Consider the following 18,187-nt stretch of genomic DNA (forward strand, 5'->3'; position numbering starts at 1 on the left):
AGAGAGAGAGAGAGAGAGAGAGAGAGAACGCACGCCCCACCCTGCCCCTGGCTACTCAGTAAGGAGGCCAGCAGTAGCAGTGGCACCACCAAAGATCATCGCTTCCTGGACCCCCGACAAGGCGTGTGTCTATCCCTCCTGCTTATCTTTGCTCTTACCTCACGGCCACGACCCCAGACTCTCCTGGAAAGTCCCTTGTGGGCTGCGCTCGGTGGAAGGTACCGCGCTGCTTGGCGGACGCCCGCCCCGTCCGGTCGCCTGAGCTGCTCTGCGCCAGCTACCGTGCTGGTGGCCGCGGCTGGAGCACCGGACTGGAAGAAGGCGGGGTCTGGGGCGGGGTCTGGGCGGGGCCTGCCTTCCCTATGCAGTCAGTTGCGGGTGGGCTTTGGGACCGAAGGATGCTGCCTTCCACCGAGAGGAGAACCCTTGGCTTGGGGAAGCATCCTCCCGGAGGCTGTAGGTGAAGACTTCGGGGGTTGTCGTAGGAGAAGGGAGGCTTTCCGATCCAAGAGCACCAACCTGCCTTGGGTCAGACACATCTTCCCGTGCCAGCTGCTGCAGTTGATGGTGGAGAGAATACTCCAGCCCAGCCAGTTGTTTATTGAGTTCTGAGAGCCAAGCACTACTCAAAGCGCTTTTCAGGTCTCCAGTCATTTGACCCTCACAACACTCCCATTTCACGGATGCCAACGGGAAGGCTCAGACCCAAGGGTGTTCCTGAAGGCACACCACAGAACCACATCTGCAGCTCATAGCTGCCTGGCTCTGGCATTAAGCATTTCTTCCTTCTCTAAATTGTTAACTGGAATACAGGGCTTCCATGGCGCCATCAAACTTAATTTCACAGGCTTATGAAGCCCCGGATAATTTGCAGCTGGAGCTATGGTGTGGTGAAGAGCTATTTAGCCAGACTGGCTGGGAATACACAGGGCTCACTCTTTCTGGCTGGAATATCAGCCCATCTTCATGTCTCTGAAATGGCAGCTGATAACCTTGTCCACACACGTGTGAACTTTACACACAGTAGCATTTGCTGGAAGCTGGAAGCATGCCCTGCAGGGATGTAGGCTTGGGCAGCCTGACCACAGGGGTCTTCTGGGGATTTGACTTTTCTGTCAAGTTACTTCAGATGCTGAAGTGGGACAAGATGGGGTGTGTTCATGTGTGTGTGTGTGTGTGTGTGTGTGTGTGTTCAAGCACATGCACAAGCATGCATGCTCAGTGCGAGCACACGTGTGTTCGTGCAGTTGGAATCTAGGTTCTGGAACTCTGATTAGACTCGGCTGGCTAGCAAGCCTCAGGGAGTGTCCTGTTGCTGCTGCCCAGTGTCTAGACTGCAAACATTGTAAAAAAAAGCATTTTACAAACTCAGCTGTTTCCTCTGTCCAGTGGTCAGTGTCAGACATGGAGACATTAGCAGTGAACACATTTACCCCCAGATTTTAAGGTATCAGTTATACGGAAGCCCTTTGTGGCTTAGGTCACTTGATCCAGACCCTGTGGGTGGACACAGCCATATAGAAACTGCACCACATTCTATTCCACATTCTATTGGTTCTCCCTGTGGTCTAAGGATTCATTTCTCGTCCTCTTCTGGGCCCAGGAGTCATCAGTGTGGCAATGATGAGTTGATTGGCATTCTCCTTGATTATATTATAAGCTTAGGCAGAAGGCTTGGCACATAGCAGGTGCGAGGGAGGTGTTTGTTGAATGAATGTCTAAAAGTTGGATAAATGTTTCAAGAGACTAAAGTTGCCAAGGAGATACCTGCTAATCAAAGTACACTACAGGTGTGGCGGATCTGTGCCACGAAATTGACAAAGAAGATCTGAGTTTGAGGCCAGCCTGGTCTACCCAGTGAGTGTCAGGATAGCCAGGGCTACATAGTGAGAGCAGCCAGACATTGAACTCACAGAAATTCACCTGCCTCTGCCTTTGTTCTGGGGTCGCAGACATGTACCACCATGCCCAACTTTTCCTTTTTCCTTTGAAACTCTTTACAAGGGGCATTTCCAGGGGTGCCCGTGGCTTCCTCCCCAGTCCTGCCCAAGCCAGTGTGCCCCAAGACATGGGTGGCTGAGAGAGAAAGGATGTGGGTCTGTTAGAATGTGGTCTTCAGCCCGGATCTGCCACCTAGCTAGCTGTGTGACCTCAGATAACCTCTGGGTCAGTAGGCTTTCTTAGGAAGGCTGCGTTTAGTGCATGTATTGATGAGCTTTCCCACAATGTGATTCTTAACCACTTTGGCTGAGATGCCCTGCTATATTTCCCACAGACTCGCTCCTCACTGTGCAGCCAGAGCTGGTGAGAACCTCGAGCTTTCTGGGCCACTGGAAGGCTTCTGAGAAGGCCTTGCGGGTGAAAGGTGTAGCCCCGACACAGTCTGTATGAAAGTTACACTTCTGGCCTTGAGATCTGGACCTGCAGGATGAAGAGCCTTGCAGCAGCACGACAGAGGGCTGAGAAGGGAGCTTGGAGCAGAGGGAGGCGTCAGCATAGATGGTGGTCGAGGGTAGGGAATTTCACCCACTATTGAAAGGCAAATGGGCTGGGATTGGATGGGCGTGGCTAGACAGCTGCAGACACAGATTGGGGGTGGGGCTGTCTTAAAAATAATTCCTGGGGCTGGAGAGATGGCTCAGCGGTTAAGAGAACTGACTGCTCTTCCAGAGGTCCTGAGTTCAAATCCCAGCAGTCACATGGTGGCTCACAACCATCCAATAATGAGATCTGATGCCCTCTTCTGGTGGGTCTGAAGACAGCTACGGTGTACTGATATATATGTATATATATATATATATATATATATGCACATATATATGTGTGTGTGTACATATACATACATATACATATATATGTACACATATATATCACATGATATATATGTGTACACACACACACGCACACACACACACACGCACACACACACATATATATATATATATATATATAATCTTTAAAATAAAAGCCTTTCTGGTCCTTTAAGGAGCCTTGCCCGCAGGCTGAAAGACCCCTGAGCTGGGGCCAGGAAGGGGAAGGAAGGCATTCAGCCTTAAGCAGAGCCTCCATCCCTAGCTACAGCTTTGCAGGGCTGGCTGAAGTAGAGGACAGGCCTGGAATGGCAGGAGAGGAAGTCTGCTCAGAGGCTGCCAATACAGCAGGGCTGGAAACGCTCCTGTTGACATAATGGGAAAATGGTGTAGGTGTGAAAGCCAGCAGCTGTGCTTGGGGACTTGGGAACTCCTGGCCTGATGAATAATGGAGCAGATCTCCCTCCCTGGTAGCTTTTTTTTGATCCTTTCAATAATTCATCACTCCCTGTTGGGCGAGGAGTTTCATGAAACACAAGCTTTCTCTGAATCCACAGCTGAGTGAGCGAATCTGAGGCTCCACGCGCTCGTTAGGTCTTAATTAGGAGCGCCCTGCCACACTCTGCACGCGCACGTCAGCTTTGCCCAGCGAGCTCTGCAAGCGTGTGGAAGAAAATGCCCAGTTATGTCCTAGGTAGGGGTGGGGCTTCCTGACAGCCTCCTCCTGGCCCTAGAGGGTGGGAGGTGGTGACAGATGTCACTTTCAGGTGTCTGCTCTGTCAGCCAATTCTCTCTGCCTTTGGGATCATGGAGACAGGTGACATGATGTCTTCTGTCACCTGCGCTCTTGTGTGTGATAACGAACAGTAGAACTTCCTGGGTGACTTTTGATAGACACATGCCACGGGCAAAAGGCAAGCCGGTTGTCACCGCCGCAGAAGGTTTCCTGGTGCCTCTGCCTTGCCTTGTGAGATGACTGCAGATGGGCTGGGAATCCAAACTCCAGGACACAGCGGTGGTCAGAGGAGGTATGAACCAGTCAGGGATGGATAGGCAGTGACACCTTTTTGGTGCCAAGGACAGAGGGGATCAGCACTTTTCTGTCAGGCTTTATATGTGAGACTTGGGGACACATGGGTGTGTCTATATCTATGGAGATAGAGAGAGTGAAGATGGCCTAGGGGAGATGGCTGCAGGAGGGCAGGTAGAAGCTGGAGCTGAGTATAATCTCTAGCTCTCCCCCCCACCCCCTGCCCGGAGGGATGATTGATGATATCATGAATCCCTATCACTACTCCAGACAATCACACACCAAGTATGTTCTTTGTCTTAGCATAGTTGATTCTAAAACAAGACTGCCAGTTCAGACACTGTCACTTCCTATGGGGAACTGATGAGGCTTAAAGAGGTAAATTTCCCCAGAGACAGCCAGATGCCAATGCCCAAAGGAAAATGGCAAGTTCACACCCTGCTTGCACAGGCATCTCATATGCTGAAGGTGAGAGCCAAACCCACAATCTTCAGGCTGCTCTCAGAAACAAGGCCTCAGGTCCCAGGAGCTGATCATACTGGCATTTCCCGGGAGTGTTCTGAGTCACACAGCTTAGGCTGGGGAAGCAGGGAAGGCCGGGATGACTGGGTGATTGGCCACAGGGCTTAAGGAATAGTAGGTATCAAGAAGCAAAAAGCCAGGGCTGTTGATGTGGCCCAGGGAGTAGAATGCTTGACAGGCTAACACAGTCCTGAGTTTGATTTCTAACACTGCACACACCAGGTATGGTGGTGAATATCAACAATCCAGCCACTTAGGAAGTAGAAACAGAAGATCATTTCAGGTGTTTGAGGTCATCCTTGGGCACATAGTAAATCTGAGGTCATCCTGAACTCCAGGAGACAAGAAGAAGAAAGAAGAAGAAGAAGAAGAAGAAGAAGAAGGAGAAGGAGAAGGAGAAGGAGAAGGAGAAGGAGAAGGAGAAGGAGAAGGAGGAGAAGGAGAAGGAGAAGGAGAAGGAGAACAAGAACAAGAACAAGAACAAGAACAAGAACAAGAACAAGAACAAGAAGAACAAGAACAAGAACAAGAAGAGGAGGGGAGAGGGAGAGGGGGAGGGGGCACATAGGGGCCTAGAAGGTAAGGCTGTGTGCTGTGTTGCTCATAGTTCTGTTTTGCCTGTGGAGTATGCTCTGTAATTGGCTCCCCTCTCCACCTGTACCCAGGCATGACCTGTGTTCTATAGAGACACTAGTATAATCTCCCCTGGCCTGGCTCTTTCAGACCCAGCCACATCCCTCCATTTCCTATCAGCCCAGCCTGAGCTGTTTTCCACCCTCCTTCCAACTACCCAGCCTCTCCTTTCCCCAGCCTAGTAAGCGCCTTGCTGAGGCTCCAGGCCCAGCAGGCAAAGACGTGATTTCCTTTCTTGCACGGGAACATGTTCTCCCTTATTCTCAAGGCAGCATCCTGTGGAACCCGGGTGATGACATTGCCGCCTGCATCCCCACCTGGTGACTGGCACAGCAGCACTCGCTGCCAGCATGGCTGGTCTCCATGTTCTCAGTGCTGTGCTCTCTGCTCTCCTCAAAGGCCAGCTGTTCAACTTCTGCTCTCCTGCGTCGTCCCCTTGGTAACTAGATGATTGCTTCTAAGACAGTTTCAAGGTCAGGGGAGCCCATACGCAAAATGAAGATGCCTCTCAATTTTGATTACAGAGAAAGTTATAAGGAATAGGTTCAAATACAGGCCCTGGCTGGAATAGAATAAGTAGGGGGCCAAAAAGAAATTTTCGCAGGAGGGTGTGAAGGAGAGCTGTCCAGTCAGCACCTGGACAGCTCCTGGCTGGTCTAACAGCCAGGCAATTGGTAGAGATCTCTGCAGGGGATCATAAACTCCAGACTAGTAGCTGTCAACCTTCCTAATGCTGTGACCCTTTAATACAGTTCCTCGTGTTGTGGTGACCCCCGACCATAAAATTATTCCATTGCTCCTTCATAACTGTAATTTTGCTACTGTTATGAATCATAATGTAAACAGCTGATAGGTGGGCTCCCCGGGGCTTGCCACCCACAGGTTGAGAACCACTGTCCCAGACTGCTCCTTGTTTTCACCTGAACTCTGTAAAACTCCTCTGGTGACTCAGGCCTTGTGTCTCTGGGAGATTCCAACCTCATCTGATAAGAATAAAGACACGGAGCGGGAGAGATGGCTCAGTAAGTGAAGTGCTTGGCATGTAAGTGAAGGGCCTAGCTCAGGTCCCCTGCATCCACTACAGTGCTGGGGTGGGAGTCGGGGTGCATGCAATTCCAGCCCTGGGGAGGTGGGGCAATCCCCGGGGCTTACTGCCAGCTGGCAGAGTTGAGGCTGGGAGCTGTGGGTTCAGTAAGAGGCCATGTCTAAACAACAGGCTCCAGGTTCCACAAAGAGAAGCAGCTCAGCTCAGGGTCAGACAGTGGTCACCTCCCACCAGGCGCCTTGTACAAGGCAGACCTCATCAGCCTGAGATGAGGCTGGACTCCCAAGGCAAAGGCCCAAGGAGAGCATGGGAGTGCAGAGAAAAGAAGGGCTGGAAAATGAGAGCATTTCCGTTTGTTTCAGAACAAAGAAAGCAGGGCTAGGCTCATGTCACCTTCCAATTACCCACCTCTCAGGATGACAGGAAACTGTCTTAAATAGCCATTTCCTAGCTTTGAAGTTAATGAAACAAAGCTCTGAAATAAATGAGCGGAGAGCTCGCTAGAAGACCCGCAGAGGAGCCCGATGAGTCCCTTCTGCCCATGGCAGCCTTCCACCCTAGGTCTGCTTATGGGACCTGCCAGCTTCCACAGTAGGGTGGGTCACATCCTGCCCCATCCTTTTCATATAAGGCACTTTAGTACCAGTGTGGATCTTGATCTCCTTGGGTACTGCCCTAGCCTGGTTTCTGTTGCTGTGATGGAGATCATGACCAAAACCAACTTAGAAAGGAAAGGGTTCAATTGGTTTACAGGTCATAGCCCATCATGGAGGGACACCCGGACAGGAGCTGAGGCAGAGACTATGAGAAAGCGCTGTTGACTAGTTTTCTCTTCATGGCTTTGCTCAGCCTGCTTTCTTAACACAATCTGAGGCCACCTACTAAGAGGTGGCAAGACCCACCGTGGGCTGAGCACTCCTGAATCAATCATTAATCAAGAACGTGTCCCACAGACAGATCCGCAGGCCAATCTGATGGAGGCAGCTCCTCAACTGAAGTTCCTCTTTCCCAGGTGACTCTAGTTTGTCTCCAACTGACAAGAAAGTTAACAGTGCAGACACCAAGGGACAGCTTCCTACCTTCAGCACGCTTTTGACTTGCATGTGTCCTGGTTTGGGTGTTTAGTTACATGGTCACTTGCATGAGTCCCTGTGTGGACATATTAATTACATAATAAAGGGGGTAAACTTCCTGATCAGAGCTAGCATTCTGATTTTTGCTCAGTTCTGCTCCACTGGGAGCCTGGAGACAGGTGGGTGTGAAGTGGCTGTGGCAGGGGCAAGAACTTTCCCAGTCACTGGGAATAACACAGGGTCTCCTGGATAGAGCTCCTCCTACATAGGTGCTCCTCCTACATAGATGCTCCTCCTACATAGGTGCTTCTCTAACATAGATGCTCCTCCTACATAGGTGCTCCTCCTACATAGATGCTCCTCCTACATAGATGCTCCTCCTACATAGGTGCTCCTCCTACATAGATGCTCCTCCTACATAGGTGCTCCTCCTAGATAGATGCTCACAAAATCACTTCACTGCATTTTTCAGTCTAATAAAATCTCCAGTGTTTTTCTCTCTGGCCTTTATTTTTATTTTTTTAATAGCCTTAGTTTATTGTTTTTGGGTTCTGTTTTGTTTAGCTATAAATTGTTCCTGCTGCAGCTACAGCCTTCTGGGTAATGCTCCCTGCTAGAGAGGTGATTTGGTAAATATAGCACTTCTGCCCAAGTGTGAGGACCAGCTCAGATCCGAGCAGTCACACAAAAGCTGGGCAGGTGTATTGAATTCTTGTAATCCTAGCACTCCCGACAGGGGTGGGGGTGGGGACCAGGGACAGAGGAATTCCTTGGGCCAAGCTGGTTAGCTAAAGAAGCCAAATCAGTAAACTCTAGGTTCAATGAAAGATCTGGCCTCTAAAGTGGAGAATGATTGGAGACATTATCTAAGGTCAACCTTTGACCTCTATATGCACTAGCACTGAGGTGTACTGCTCTAGTGTACTAGTTAGTCTTCTAGTGTACTAGTTAGTCTCCTAGTGTACTAGCACTGGTATGTACTGATCTAGTGTACTCTTCTAATGTACTATCACTGTTGTGTAACTATTCTATATACTAGTCTTCTAGTGTACTAGCACTAATGTATTCTGTTCCTGCAAACAGATATGGCCTCACATACTACGGCATATCACGCACTTAAATACAGTTTTACAAAGAAGGAAACGGCATGAGAAGCCACTTTCTCATATCAGGAAGCCCCTAGGATCTCTTTCATATTAACCTGCTATCTCTAGACCTGACCCCAAACTAGAAAACTCTCGTAGACCAAGAGTAGGCCATGGGAGTCTTTTACTGGGGTCTCATGTCATGGACTGTCACCTAACTCCTCTTAGGCAAAGCAAATGAAATACCTAGTATTGGCTTATTCCAATGAACAGGGCCTCAGAGAACCCAAGAGGCACATGGTTACATCCTATTAGCCTTGAATTGCTCAGGATTATGTGGTAGCTCATAGCCACGGACATTGAGGCTGTTTTCAATGAGCTTGGCATGGTGTGTAGTTCCCTCGTGGAACTCTGCCCTTCTCGGCGGAACTTCCCTGTGCCTTCCTCAGCGGTGGGGTGTGCTGCCCTGGTCATGTTTTGATCTCTATGCAGACTTGGGTTGATCTCCAATACTGAAGTAAAAATCCAGTTATGGTGGAATGAACTTCTAACCCTAGCACTGGGAATGTAGAGGCAGGCAGATGTCCAGGGCTGGCTGGCTAGCCAGCCCAGCCTAATTAATAAGCTTCGGGTCTCCATGAGAGACCCTGTCTCAAAAAAGCAAGTGGAAGACGCAGAGGAGGAATGGCATCTGAGGTTGTCTTCTGGCTTCCACGTGCATACACATGCGTGTGTACCTACATACGTGAGTCCACACCCACACCCCATACACAGACCCACACCCACACATTGAATAAATGAATGGATGAATAAATGGATAAATGAATATATGTGAGAACTGATAAGCCTAAGCAGAGGTCCAGCTGGATCCCCAGTTCTGTCCGGGCCTGTGTTGTCTTCAATCCTGACAGCCTGGGAGAAGGAAGTCCCACCCCCTAAGGCTTTGTGTGCTGTTTTGTTTTGTCTTGTTTTGTTTTGTTTCCTTATTCCTTTGAAAACATCTAAAGTTGAATAGCTGTGTGTAAGCACATTTTTAAGGGTGTTGTTGCAAATTGCCCTCCAAAATTATTACACCAATTTCTGTTCCCACCCACAGGGTAGGCGAGGGCTGGTTTCCCCAACTCCTGCCAAAATTGGGTTTTAATCTTTAAAGTAGGCTTTTAACTTTTGCCAAGTTGACAGATAAAACATGGCACCTCGTTGTTTTTTCTTCCTCCAGGAATTCTAAATTCTTTTCTTGGACCAAGCTGGGCTGTGTCATTGGCTACATTTCCAGACACTGGCTTGAACATCCCCACCGGTCACCTTCATGAAATTTTATCTTTATATTATGCCAAGTAGTTGATGTAGATCAGTAAAGACAGGCCAGGGGAGAGAGGCCACTGAGTTGATTGTCTTTTAAAAAAAAAGAAAGAAAGAACAAAGCCATTTCAATGCGTCAGCCACTTTTCAGGGGTACAGGCAGTATCAGAGAGCTAGAGGCAGGGGCATCAGGAGTTAAGAGCCAGTCTGGGATATAGAGTTTGAAGCCAGCTTGTGCTACATGAAATTTTATCTTAAAAAGGAAAATAAAACATCCCAAATGTCACTAATTTTTTTAATGTCGACAATGGCTCTTTGATGCAATAAAATCACCACTCTTGAGTTTCATTTGGAACTCAGTACTAAAAAATGCTTTCTTTCCCAGAGATATAAGGTTCCAGGAAAGAGAATCACGTGACTGACCATTACGGCTCCCACTTTCTTCGGCTTCTAGGAAATGTACAGATAACTTCAAGATCAGTGACAGGGATTTTATTGATTCTTGTGGAAAGTATACATTCTTATTCTCTTTGGGCATGATGGTCTATTCCTATTTAATTACTTGTTTGAAGTATTTTACTTCAAGCTGCTTCGCATCCTGCAGAAAGAAGCTGACAGTAAATACGCTCTTGACTAAGAGCTGTGGCAACCATTGCCTACCCGGCATGTAGCCTAGCCCTGGTGCATTGTTCAGGGTGCACATAAGTGTTGGTTGAATGAATAAATGAATGAGTTGACCTTTGGTGATGACGAGATGGCAAATGATCTAGAAAAAGTATGGCACTAAAACCAAACGAGCCCACTCATTTTTAGTTGATGCAGGGGAAGGAAAATATTACTATAGAAAACAAGGTTTCAAGCCAGGCATAATGGTGCCATCCTGTAATCCAGTCCTTGGGAGGGTTGTAAGTTCAAGTCCAGTCTCAGCTACAAGTTCAAGACCAGCCTGGATTACATTTGGTTATGTTTCTGGGATCCAACTGGGGAGATGAGATAAAATGCATAAGAAAAATTTGGATCGAAGGTGTTCACCACTGAATTCTTCTAAATAATTTAAAAGATGAAGAGCTCTAAAAACTTAACAAGAGCAGACTTAACAACAAAGGTCAGTTCGTACAATGGAAACCAGAAGGCGCCTTAGTGGAGGTCTAGATGTGGTGGCACGTGCCTGTACTCCTAGGACCTGGCAGCTGGAGGTAGGATGATTTTGGAATTCAAAGCCAATGTATTAGTCACTATGATGGTTTGTGTATGCTCGGCCCAGGGAGTGGCACTATTAGAAGGTGTGGCCCTGTTGGCGTAGGTGTGTCACTGTGGGTGTGGGCTTTAAGACCCTCATCTTAGCTGCCTAGAAGCCAGTATTTTACCAGTAGCCTTCAGATGAAGATGTAGAACTCTCAGCTCCTCCTGCACTATGCCTGCCTGGATGCTGCCATGTTCCCACCTTGATGATAATGGACTGAACCTCTGAACCTGTGAGCCAGCCCCAATTAAATGTTGTCCTTATAAGAGTTGCCTTGGTCATGGTGTCTGTTCATAGCAGTAAAACCCTAACTAAGACAGTCTGATGCTGTGATAAAACACCATGACAAAAGGCAACTTAAGGAAGAGGAAGTTTATTTTGACTTATGGTTCCAAAGGGACGAGCTAAGAGCACATCATGATGGGGTGGAGGCATGGCAGCAGGAGGCTGAGCACTTACACCTTTAACTAAAGCATTCTGCAGAGATCCGGAGGGGGCGTGAAGGTACCATCTCTCAAAGCCCACCCCCAGGGATGTACTTCCTTCAACGAGGCTCATCTCCCCAAATAGCACAACTGGACGCCAAGTGTTCAAATGACCGAGCTTATTGGGGACATTTCTCGTTTAAACTACCATAGCCAGCCTGGGGTCGCTTATGACTTTGTGGCCAGCCTGGGCTATGCAGAAAGGCTTTGTTTAAACAAGCAAACCAGCATAAAGAGTTCTTAATGACTTGATTAAGGTATGCAATATTATGTGTCCATGGAAATCGATATACTTGGAAAATCGGGATAGGTACGTGGATGCCCAACTCGTGCCCGGCAGGGTAAGATGACATGCCAGAGGAAAAGAAACAATCTCCAATGTCATCAGTGGTCTCTCAGGTTGTGTGATGAGTTAAATTTATTAATTTTGTCTTGACTTTTCCATATTTTTCAATATTTCAGAACAAGATTTATTTAAAATTTTTATTTTATACGTGCACGTATGTTTACCCGCATGTATATCTGGGCAACCACAAGCATATGCAGGGCCCATGCATGCTCCCTCCCAGGGAGGGAGGCCATAAGAGGCCATCAGATTCACTAGAACTGGAGTCCCAGAGACTGGTGCTTACAGAGAATAGTGTGGGTGCTAGCAATTGAACCTGGGTCTTATACAAGAGCATCCAGTGCTCTTAGCTACTGAGCCATCTCTCCAGCTCCCTTTCCGAGATTTTTAACCATCTCTATGTAGTGCATCGATAGGGCATTCTTAATTAAAAGTAAAAAAGGAAAAAGATATAAGCCAACAGGGCAATGTCTGAGGACAAGAATGCCATCAGTGACATTTCATGAAGAGTTGGGGACAGTCCTCTTTGCTAAGCTGCCCCAAACTCCCACCCCATAAAAACTGTGAGATAGCTATTTCTGTAGGTAAAGTGTCAGGATAACTAGTTACGCAGCAACTCATGCTGCAATACGTGGTAACTAGTGTGAGCTGCTAGGACATAGAGTGCATATGTTCTGTGTGTGTCTGCACAAGGGAATCTATAATGACTCATCTGTCAAAAAGCAAAGCTCGTTGTTCTCGTACGTTCAGAATACATATTAAATTATATATAATTAACCCAAATACATCAAGTGCTCTTAACTGCGGAGCCATCCCTCCAACTCCTTTTTCTCAAACTTTTGATGCCTACTATACAAATGCTCTCAGCTTCTGATTGGGTGACATCCCTGTAGATCCATCAAGAACTGAAAATAGAAGTAAAAAGAACATGCACTGAATCCAGCCAAGAAAGACCAAGGGAATACTGAAGAAGTCAGGAAGCGGTCTGCCTAGTTTGCTTCTGATGGTGCTTTTCTTCCAAGAAACCTAAATTGGAATTTTTAATAGACTTTATGGCCCCTCTCTCTTTGTTCATGTGTTTCTGGATGTGTAAGGTGTTTAATGTGGTGGTGGGGAGAAGGCTTAGTTGATACAGTGTGTCTTAGTCAGGGTTTCTGTTCCTGCACAAACATTGTGACCAAGAAGCAAATTGGGGAGGAAAGGGTTTATTCAGCTTACACTCCCACATTGCTGTTCATCACCAAAGGAAGTCAGGGCAGGAACTCACACAGGGCAGGAATTTGGAGGCAGGAGCTGATGCAGAGGCCATAGAGGGATGTTACTTACTGGCTTGCTTCCCCTGGCTTGTTCAGCTTGCTTCCTTATAGAACCCAGGAGCACCAGTCCAGGGATGGCACCACCCACAAGGGGCCCTCCCACCCTTGATCACTAATTGAGAAAATGCCTTACAGCTGGATCTCATGGAGGCATTTCCTCAAGGGAGGCTCCTTTCTCTGTGATAACTCCAGCTGTGTCAAGTTGACAACACAAAACAAGACAGTTCACAGTGCTTGGCATGCAAGCACAAGGGCGGGGTGTAGATCCCCAGAGTTCACATAAAGAGGCTGGGCACAGGGGTACAGATGTCAGTACCCCAGCACTAGAGAGGCAGAGGCAGGGGGCGGGGCAGAGGCGGGGCGGAGGCGGGGTGAGGGCGGAGGCAGGAGGCTGGGCGGGGGTGCAGGTGGAGGCAGAGACAGAGGCAAGTGGCTGGATGGGGACAGGAGGTAGAGGCAGAGGCTGGGTGGGGGCGGAGGTGGGGCCTGAGAGAGGCAGAGGAACAGAGGAGGCAGGAGGACCCCTGAGGTTCCCTGGCCAGCAATTTGAAAAGAATTGATGTGCTCCATGTTCAGTGAGAAATGCTGCTTCAAGACAAACTCATAAACAAATAAGGAAGAGAACAATTAAGAAGATGCCTGACACTGAGCTCTGATCTTCCTATGTATGCACTCATACTTGTGCATGTACACATACACTATGTGTGCAGCACTCACAACCCCCCCCACACCACACATACATCATACCACACACACACAACACATACACACCACACCACACACACCACTTACAACCCCCCCACACTACACCACACATATATACCATACACACCAACACACCACACATACCACACCATACACACATACCACACACCACACACACAATACCAACACACACACACACACCACACAAATAAAACACACATACACACACCATCCACACCACATCACACATCATACACACACACCACGAGCACATACACACACACCATATACACCCCATATGTACAAAAACCAATAGCTGTGAGCCCCATTGGTATTTATTACGGGATCTCATCACCAGCATAAAAAGACATGAAGACCAACGTGATGGCCAGGCTACCGGGTTGTTAAGTATGACAGTACTGTCTTCCCAGCGACAGGGCTTCAGCTTCCTTCTTTGTATTAGCTCTAAGAATCAAGGTGTTATTTCTGTCAAGTTCTAGAATAGTAAAAACATTCCTATAGTGTTCTGTCCCAGCCAAGACCCACTGCTGCTCTCTGGGCTGCTCAGTGTCTACGACAATTGTTCTGTTGCGTCCCCTGTCCCCTACCCATTAGACCATGCTTCCCTCTGATGAGGAGTGGGGCCTCAACTCAAGGATGCTATGGAGGCTGAGCCCCCAGGCCAGCCAGCCATTCCTGAAGCTTGTTTTCTTTCTCCCGGGTCTCTCTGGGCACGAGGCAGGCAGGTGTGGGCGGCTGTGAAGTACCTGCTGGGTTCTGAGAACAGGGATGCTATTTTTCTCTCTCCTCCCTGAACACAGACAGTGCTAAAGTTGGGGAAATTAAATCAGGAGAAAGAGGGTAGAGGGAGGGCAAGCTTCTGGAAACAGCTGCAGAAGGGCGTCTAGTCTCATAATCCAGTCAGACGAGAGGAGCTTCCCCCTTGGTGGTGGAAGCTTGAAAGGAAGTGGTGAAGGGAGGAAGCCCTTAGGAGGTCCTGCATCTTTGATTTATTACAGCATCTTCAACCTCTGAGTAGGCCAAGGTCGTGAAGAGCATACATAGATGGCACCCTGCTTGTACCCAGTTTATCTGTGCCTCTTAGTACCTGAGCCTTCATTTTCCCATCATTAAGCTGTAAACTTCAGCCTCTACCATAGGGAAGCATCATAAGGTTTCCTCATATGTAAGTACTTATGAGACCTCTATCCCAACAGGGCCATGGGAGCTAATGAGGTCATTTTGTCCAGATTCTATAGCAGGTGCTAGATGGACATCAGCCCTTCCTCTCCTCTCATTGGCTAGTTTCCGCACCGATCTCCTCTTTTCAGCCCCTCCTTCCTCAGATCACAGGTTCTTGGCCTTCCCCACCAGGAGACACCGGTCAGGCGCAGCTGACGTCCCTGTACTTACAGTAGACATGAGGCATCTTGAGTTTGCTTCCCTGGGTACCAGTATTCTACCTCTCTGACCTGGCCTTTGTTCTTATGTAAGATGAACAAGGTCTCTAGGTTCTACCTGAGGCGGCTGTCACTGTGGGCTTTAAATAAATGCAAACAAAGGAACTGCAGGTGTGTCTGGCACCTTTGTGAAGGATTGCCCCTGTGTCTGCAGCTGTGTGTGACTGGGTCCACACTCTTGTTTGTCATCTGCTTCAGACTTCTGTTTCTTTGACATGCTCACCTGTCTGTGTCTGTTGAGCTCTTGAGCCTGCCTCTAGCCCTTTGATTTTCCCCCAATTCCATTTTCTCTTCTCATGACTAGAACAGGCTTGCCTGCAATATGTCTATTGAGCTAGTTTACAAGAAAAGAATCTTGGGATATTCAATTTGGCTTCCTGAGAGTCCGAAGTCTTTCTTGCACACACCCTGCAAGCAGTGCCCGGCTCCCTGTGATGCTTACACATGGGGGCAGAGTGTGAAAATACAGAGCCTTTGCTGTGCGCATAGTACTATGTTAGCTGAACCCTAATTACGACACTGCCGCCCCAAGTGCATACTATAGGCTAGAGGAGAACCTCAGGGTGTTGACTGACCGCTCAAGTGTAACTGCGGGCAACCACTGCCTCTAGACTCAAGGCTGAAGGCCAGAAGCTAAGAATCGGGGTTTCTGAGGCATCCATCCATTCCTGGTGTGTGGGGCCGTGAAAGGCAGCCAGTTTTATGGTTGAACTAGGTTTAAACCCTGGAGACCCAGCAGATAACTCTGCAAGGGATGGAAGGAGGTTTGCCCACTCCCAGACACCAGGCTCCTGACACAAGGCCCAGCTCAATAATTCTGTGGCCATCAGTCACATTGGGCAACGCCCCACGCTCCTGGTATTCTGTCTGGACTCCACCCTGACAGTTACCTGGCAACAGCCAGGTAGGCCTGGTCCACTATAAAGAGGCTGTTTGACCCCTCCTCCCTCTCTTACTCCTGCTTCCTGATTGCTTTTCTCTTGCCCTCTTGCTCCCCGTCTCCACATTCCCTTCTCCACTCTCTTCTCCACGTGGCCATGACTGGCCCCTACTTGCTCTACTCTCTCCCTCTCTCTGCCTTTCTGTCTCTACTCCGTGACAATAAACACCTTAAAACCATGGACTACCTCTTCTCATTGGGATCCTCAGTGCTGGATCAATGGAGCAGGACTCCCTCTAAAGAGCTGGGCATCTAATCTCCCTGCGGAGGCCTCCCTGCACTCTCAGACACAGCTTCCATCAACCCAAGCCACCCGCCTGGGACCCAGCCTGAGCTCTCTCCTCCCCGCCCTTTTCCCTTCGGCCCCCCACTCCATTCCGCAGCATCTAGAGACATCTGGGGTGTCTGAGAACCTGAGAACCTGCCAGTCTCTGCCTCTGTGCGGCCTGGGATCCTCGGGGGACCTCAGACCTCTCCACTCCTGATCGGGGTCCTGCAGCTTTTCACAGCCTGACGCCCACCCGGCAGTGGTGTGGGGCGCATGCAGTCATGAATGGTCCGAGCTCTGTGGTGGACCGGATGCGGGACCCCATTTTTAACCCACACTGGTCCTTTTATCTTTGAGCCACGCCCATGTGCCTATCTTGCCTCCTTAGTGTCGTAACACCTCCAGAGCAAGGACCAGGGCCTAGTAATGAATGTTCCCTGTAGGACGGTGAGGTAGCACAGCGTTCTTGGAGTCTTTTTATACGTTTACTCATTAGACAAATGTTCTTCTGAGGCTCGGCTGGGCGCAAACACTGCTTTAGTTGCTGAGCCCCCTCCCTTAGCATATTCTGATAGGAAAGAGCCTTATACACATGAGCACAGTAAGTCCGTATTTTGAATGCACACGCTTACTCGCTTACTCGTTGAGAGCTGAGAACAGCCTCCAGTGTTCTCAGGAGCTGTCTGCCTTGTATTCTGAGACAAGGTCTTTTATTGGCTTGAGGTGTGGCTATTCAGCTAAGTTGGGTGGTCATGGGACCTGGCTCTACCTCCCCAGGGCTAGGATTATAAGTACCCACCACTGTGCTCACCTTTTAAAAACATGGGTTTTGGGGATTGAATGCAGGTCTTCAATGCTTAGGGAACACACACTTTACTGAGTTATTTCCCCAGCCCTCAAGTCAGTATTTCTGAACTTACCTTCCCAAATGTTGAACCAGTATCCCGAGAGTGGGTTATGCTGGCAGGCTGTAGATGGTGGGGGATGGGAAGTCGTTGGAGTGCTTTAAACTGTAAGGGCCTGCTCTGTCTGGTCAGGCAGGCTGCTGTGCAGGAGGGGCTGTGAGAGATCAAGGGTCACCTCAGGGAAGGGAGTACTGAGGATGGAGCGAAGTAGTAGGATTTTGGACATATTTTAGGCTAGGTCCCTCAACGGCAGGACCGCTAGAATTTTGGGTATGGCAAAACTTTGAAGTGGGCACTGCCCCATATATTGAGGGAAGCTTGGCAGTGTCCCCACCCTCTACCCAGCAGAATCAGCAGCATGCCTTCTGGCTGTGTCAGCAAAAACAAAACAAAAACAAACCCAAAACTCTAGGCGTCCCAGGAGAAAATAGCCCCCAGCTGAGAATCCTGCTTGAGTGGCCCCAGCAAATACTTGCTGCCAGACTGGGTGTCAATGGGCAGAGGTAGGGAGTGACACCTAATAATACCCCTGGAAGGGTACCACTCATGACCTCAGACCATCCCCTCCTCCTCTGTAGGGCTGGGTGGACATTCACTCTTGCCTGTACCTCTGAAGCCACCAGTGGTAAACCTTGGTGGGCTGACGCAGGACCTTCTGGCCGCTGGCTCTTCATGAGGGTGTTGTTTCAGAGAGATGACCCACGTGTGTGAATATGCTGCTCTTTGCTTCTCCTCAGAACCCAATCCCCTGGCTCTTTCCATGGCAGATGCAAGACCCTGAACTTCAGGAGGTTGGGTGCGAGTTCAGCATCTTAGGGATAAAACATTTACCTAGTGGATGCGTATATGAATCCAGAGAGCATTAAGATAAGCAGGCCTGTGTCAGGCATCGCAGGACTGGGGATGGGAAGGGAAGTAGGGGATGCGGTGGAGCAAAGCTTGAGTGTAAGGGGAGAAGCCTCTCAGAGGAAGAGGTCAGGAGAGCGTGAGCATTAGTGTGGGCTAATGTCAGCCCTTCG

General features: G+C 48.9%; 1 protein-coding gene across 3 annotated transcripts in view; it reads right to left on the minus strand.

Annotated features, from left to right (window-relative positions):
* Window positions 1-17,538, minus strand: part of Cacng5 (calcium voltage-gated channel auxiliary subunit gamma 5) — a 55,741-nt gene extending 38,203 nt beyond the window's left edge. For 2 of the 3 annotated variants that reach the window (XM_031353647.1, XM_031353644.1), the window contains exon 1: window positions 159-320. The gene's annotated coding sequence lies outside the window, so the exon portion shown is untranslated. Of the gene's footprint in view, window positions 1-158; window positions 321-17,183 lie in introns of those variants that run through there. The other variant, XM_031353645.1, reaches the window with a different exon arrangement.
* Window positions 17,539-18,187: the final 649 nt, after the last annotated feature.

This window comes from Mastomys coucha, unplaced genomic scaffold (genome assembly GCF_008632895.1).
Source record: "Mastomys coucha isolate ucsf_1 unplaced genomic scaffold, UCSF_Mcou_1 pScaffold5, whole genome shotgun sequence".
In the NCBI taxonomy this organism is placed as follows: Eukaryota; Metazoa; Chordata; class Mammalia; order Rodentia; family Muridae; genus Mastomys; species Mastomys coucha.